The sequence below is a fragment of the Nanorana parkeri genome, unplaced genomic scaffold (genome assembly GCF_000935625.1).
Source record: "Nanorana parkeri isolate BGI_ZX_2015 unplaced genomic scaffold, ASM93562v1 scaffold2313, whole genome shotgun sequence".
NCBI classification, from domain to species: domain Eukaryota; kingdom Metazoa; phylum Chordata; class Amphibia; order Anura; family Dicroglossidae; genus Nanorana; species Nanorana parkeri.
In genome coordinates, this window is record NW_017308581.1 from 224,367 (window position 1) to 230,728 (window position 6,362).

The following is a 6,362-nucleotide window of genomic DNA, read 5'->3' on the forward strand; positions in this document are numbered from 1 at the left end:
GAAATGAACAACAGGGGGTCCATAGTACATAACTGCATTAATTCTTCTATTCAGTTTTCACATTTTCAAAGCATTATTCAGTAAAGTGGCTATGGATGACCTTGGCTTCTCACCTATTTATGCAAACATGCCTAGCTATACTCCATCGTAACTCAGTAACCCAAGTACTAGATAAAGAGACAAGAGAAGTGCTGTTTTTTTGGAAAGAGTGCTGTGGTTTTATCCACCACTCCAACTGCGAGGGATTGTATATGGAAAACTTAATATCTAAACCCAAGAACAAAAGTGTAACATACAGTATTGCAGCTTGCTAGTCCTTAGATGTGCTGAGAAGAGAAGGAGAATAAGGTTTCTCTTTTTAAGGCTAGTACTGCTAAAGTTAAAAACAATATCAATCTGTTGGGTAGAGTGCCTGTTATCGAGGATTGCTGGAGCATCTACAGTGGGGAGAGACCATTGAGCAATAATTTCCCTCTCATAAGTGAACGGTTCTGCCATATTGTTTGGAGGGGCCCAAGGATTCTGCAGGGAGTTCCCACTCATTATGTAGAAATGGCTTAAACAAATGGTGTAACAGAAAGATCTTTGCAACTATGGAAGGCTCTGAAAGACCCTAAATCTGAAACAGCATGCTGATCGTGTAAATGCATGGTGGTATGCACAGCATCAACCAGGTTAGAAACCACACATTTTAAGTTATCTGCAGGCAGCTCAAAAACATCATCTCCAAGCATAAACTGCTGGGACTCCGAATCTCAATCAGAGATGGCAATAAGGGACACATTTGAAGCACCAGAAGGGTCAGAGCAAGACTCGGTCAGGGATGTGTGCCAGAGTGCACTAAGAGCCCTTGCATAAAGACTCTCTAGTAATTTGGCACAAACAGGCAAAAAGTCCAAAGGAAGCATGAAGGTCCTTGTGGATATGGGATAGGCTTTCAACTCGCCTGATGGAGCTGATAAGGGCAACCTTATAATAAAAGGAGGCTCTGGTTCTCGATTCCAGGCATCGGTTCTAGGGATTGACCCGATACCAGTTCAGATACCAGTGCCGATACTTTTTCATGAGAACTTCCAGGGTTGCAGCCAGGGCCGTCTTTAAGTCGGGGCAAAAGGGGCACTTGCCCGGGGCCCAGTCATTGTTGTGGGGCCCTGTACCCCATAAACTAGCGCTAGTGAAACGTTTCTGGACCAGCCGTCTAGTCTGCACTACCGCTTTCTGACTCTAGAGGGCAGCAGCCTCCTGTCCGTCCCTATGTGCAGCAAAGATCTCTGCAGCCCGGGATGTCACCTCCCACTCAGCAGAGGAGGAAGATTGATTTTGCACATCCTGCTTCATGGTCCTGCCCTCCTCCCTCCATGGCTGCAGTCTCATCCTCCCCCTGTCCACGGTGAGTGCACATGGCTGCTGGGTTGGGCTTCTATCTGGGGGGGGATAGGGGGTGGTCAGGTTAGGTGTGGCACTGCTGGGCTATGATGTAATGCTGTATAAAAATAATAATGACACCTGAGCATGTTCACCTGGTGTCATTATTATTATTATGTCCCCCCAGTGTCATTATTATGTTCCCCCGGTGTCATTATTATTATGTCCCCCTGGTGTCATTATTATTATTATGTGGCCCCAGTGTCATTATTATTATTATGTCCCCCCGGTGTCATTATTATTATGTCCCTCTGGTGTCATTATTATTACTATTATGTCCCCCCAGTGTCATTATTATTATGTCCCCCCAGTGTCATTATTATTATTACTGTATTTTTCCGTGTATAAGACTATACTTTTTCTTAAAAATATTTACCTAAAAATGGAGGGGCGTCTTATACACGGGGGGCCGAGAGGAGAACCGCGGTTGCAAAACTGCCGATACCTCTGCAAACTAGCCTCACGAGTGAAACTTCCGATTGCAGAGACAAGCTAACAGGTTTCCTCCAATCATGAGCCTTATGTACCTGACGTCAGCTGATGCAGGTTTCCTCCAATCATGAGCCTTATGTACCTGACGTCAGCTGATGCTGCGGAGAGCGTGTAGCCAGTGACCAGATGCAACAGGGAGCCCATAGAAATGTCAGAAATACAACAAAAATACCGGTACCAGTAAGCAGCTGTCTTACTCTGCAAAATTTATCCCTTGGCCTGCTACTGCGCATGCACAGGATTTCTGATTGAGAGCGCTGGGCAGTCTGCACATGCACAGTAGCAGGCTGAGGGCCGATCACGCTGGCGCTGTGCAAACAGGAGATGTGAGCAGATCCCAGAGAGCAGTGTCTGCCAAGCTGGCCGAGGGACTGGTATGGTAATGACTACTACTGAGGATCTATGTGAGGGGAATGAGATGCCTGCAGGGTGGGGGTCGTGTCACCATATTGTCAGATCTGTTTGGCCAGCCTCGATGCCGATTGCCTGGGAAACGGCTTCCCAGCCAATCAGCATCAAGCCCACCAAACAGAATGGAGTCGGCTTCCCGGGCAACCAGAAGCCGGGCAGTGGGTAATGACACGCTGCCTGGCTCCCTGATTGCCCGTGAAGCTGGCTCTATGCTACCGGAAGTACCGGTATCAGCGAGTACCGAAATATAAATATCGGTACTCGATACCAAAAAAACGGTATCGGTGCATCCGTAGTAATGACTATTATTATTATTTTAAAATAATAATGACACCAGGGGACATAATAATAATGACACCAGGAGACATAATAATAATGAGACCGGGGGATATAATAATAATGACACCAGGAGACATAATAATAATGAGACCGGGGGACATAATAATAATGACACCAGGGGACATAACAATAATTACACCAGGGGACATAATAATAATGACACCAGGAGACATAATAATAATGACGCCTGGGGGACATAACAATAATGACCCTGGGGGGACATATAAAATAATGACACCGGGGGACATATAAAATAATGACACCGGGGGACATACCGTATTTTTGCTCCATAAGACACACTTTTTCCCCCCAAAAGGAGGGGGAAAATGTGCCTGCTTCTTATGGAGCGAATCCCGACGCCCAAGACATGCAGTTTCGGGCGCCGGGCGAGTAGCTTTTTGTACATTTAGCCCTGCTAGAGCAGAGCTAAATGTACAGTAGGAACCACTGCTCGTTTAATACGAGTGATCTAAACAGATCACTCGTATTAAAACCGAGCTGCAGCGGTGATCGAGATCAACATAGAGCAGACGAAGAACGGACGTTCTTCGTCTGCTATGTGTGATCACTGAGACCATGGCGCTGTAATCACAGCGCCACCTGTCTCAGCGGTCACTAACTGCAGCTTCTGTCACAGCTTCTGTCACAGAAGCTGTGACAGAAGCTACGGGCTCTCAAGTGCTCCATAAGGCGCACCGGACCTCCCTGCGTCCTATGGTCCGGTGCGTCTTATGGAAAGCAGAATACGGTAATAATAATGACACCAGGGGACATAACAATAATGACACCAGGGGACATAACAATAATGGCACCAGGGGACATAATAATAATAATGACAATGGGGGGGGGGCATAATAATAATGACACTGGGGGACATAACAATAATGACACCGGGGGACATATAAAATAATGACTCCAGGGGATATAATAATAATAATGACACCAGGGGACATAGTAATAATAATAATGACAGAGGACATAATAATGACTGCAGTGGACATAATAATGACACAGGGGGGACATAATATTAATGACACGGGGGGACATAATAATGACTCCAAAGGACATAATAATAATAATAATATTGACACCAGGTGACATAATAATGATAATGACACCAGGGGGACATAATAATAATGACACCAGGGGTACATAATAATAATGACACCAGGGGGACATAATAATAATGACACCACGGGGACATGCTCAGGTGTCATTATTATTATTGTTGCTATCCTATGCAGTGGAAGTGGTAGGTGGCGAATTATCCACACATTTACCATGAAAGTAGAATTATGGGGAGAGTGAAATGCTCTCTTCCCCTAGTTACTAAAGCTGCCACAGCTTGGCTCTCTTGATTGAGAACTGAGCGATCACATACCGTTGATCACGCAGTTCCCGCACTCACTCTCTCTGCGGTGACTGTCAGTCACGACTTCTCGCAGGAATACCCCCCCTCCCCTCTTGATCCTCCAACGCTGACTGGAGGGATGGATGGGGCGGACACAACCTCTAGAGAGGTAGAGTCAGCTGTCAATCAGGTGGTGGGGTGGATCTGGACAATATTTTTTGGATCCATCTCGGCTGCAGCGTGGCTCTGCTCTGTCAGCATATAGCGGGCAATATTGCATGGGGGCGTGGTGGGGGCCCAAGAAAATGTTTGCCCGGGGTCCAATCAATATTAATCAATATTAAACACGGCCCTGGTTGCAGCGGTTGCAGCTAGGACATAGCTATTGCGCTCCGCTCATTAGTCGATATTGTTTTAGAAAAACTGTCACATGACAATAAACAAAAATGTATCAGTACTTGTATCTTTAAGTACTTGGACAAGTATCAGTACTTGTACTTGCAAAAATGGTATCGGTGCATCCCTTATATATTTTTATAGAAACAAAATCATACATTAAAACAGAGATGTACAAATCCTAGGAGCTCCGTATGCTCCTTACAAATGACAGCTGCCTCCTAATTTTTGAATTTGTCTCTAGTCTAGTAGCTGGAAAAGTATCTGTACTTGTACTTGTACTGAGTACAGTACTTAGTATCGTTGCATCCCTAATCGGTTCCTTACAGGAATACCAAATACACGACCCCAGAAAGAGTAGGAGAGTATGGGCTGAGGTCACTTGTTACAACAGGATTGTCCTCTGTGTGTCTTTAAGAAGACATGTTGCACTGTGAAGTGGAATGGTAGGCAAAATGGTGTGAAAAAAAGCATGAAGCACATGTGCACAATACTCTTACTAGCAGATGACATCAATTCTTGGTTCCCTCAGCCTTAACTCTTACTATGTTTGAAAAGGGTGCCTGATGATAGACTTGTGCGCCATCAAAAAATGTGTTTCGTTTCGTAAAATCCGTTATTTCGTTTTTCGTAATTCGTGTCCGGAACTCAATTCGGATTCGTACGAATTACGAATTTTCGTTAGTTGCGGTCATTCGGTATGATAAAGTTAAAAAGCAAAAATACCTTCGTTAATATTGGAGTTTTTTTTTTCCGAAATAGGAAATTCCGTTGACGAATTTCGGATCCGAATCCAAATTTTGTTGAAACGGAAACTAATCTAATATTAGTACCTCTGTCTCAGTGTCTCTGACTGAGGTTGAACAGCATGACGAGATTTTTTTTAAAATCTGAAATTCAGTTAACGAATTTCGTATCCGAATTTCGTTACAACGGAAACATGTGACTGGTGGTTGACCAATTAGAGGTTTTCTTCTGCTGTTGAGGGAGGCTTGCATTACAAAGTTTGATGCTGTGAGTTTGCTCCCAGGGCTTCAGCCTGACTGGCTTTACTCAATATGTGTGCCTTTAGAAATAGGGGGCTGTGCCACAGCTCTGGACCTAAAAAGCAATTTGCAGCTTACTGACAGAGTACACAAAGGTCTATAGAGCGCCACAATTCAGAGCCCAAACCCCACAATTCTGGCACAGTCCATCGGGGTCCAAATACAGTTTCCAAAGCAGTTGCTAAGGATATGCTGATCTGGATAGCTGTTATGCAGAGATTAGCTAAAGCAGTGGAGTGGAAATCATGAACCAGGTCACAGGAGGAAAACAAATGTCAAAGGTATTTCAAGAATCAAGTATCGAATCAATAAAGAAGCAATTCTACAAAATAAAACAAAACATAGGGGTCTATTCACTAAGCTGCCATAGGCAGCCGAGTGAATGACCGACCTAAAGCGAAGTAAGCCGAACGCTGTTCGGCTATTCACTTCAGGCTGGTACGGCTGATTTCAGCAGTATATCGGCTTAAATCAGCCGTACATTGGGTGGCTTCGGGTCGGCCGTACATGCTCAGCATGTTCGGTCGACCCGAAGTGCAGAAGGAGTTCGACTCAGCCGATCCAACATCTGGATGGGCTGAGGCGAACCTCAGGCAGGCTACTCGCTGCTGTTCGGTCTATTCTCATAGATGCCGAACAGCAGTGAGTGAATAGCCGAATGCTGCCGAGCTGTTCTGCTTGGTTTCTCTGTGGGACAATGATTGTGCGGAGCTAGCAATGACAGCTAGCTCCGCCCAACAGTTTTCTATTGGCCGGCGGTTCTGCTGCCGTCAAAAAAACAGGCGGGTGCAATACTAGTTTGCTATTGGCTATTGCAAATTGAAATAGCCAATAGGAAACTAGCAATTCACGGTGTCTCCTAAATGTTTAAATTATATTTTTCTAATCAATAAAGTAAGCCA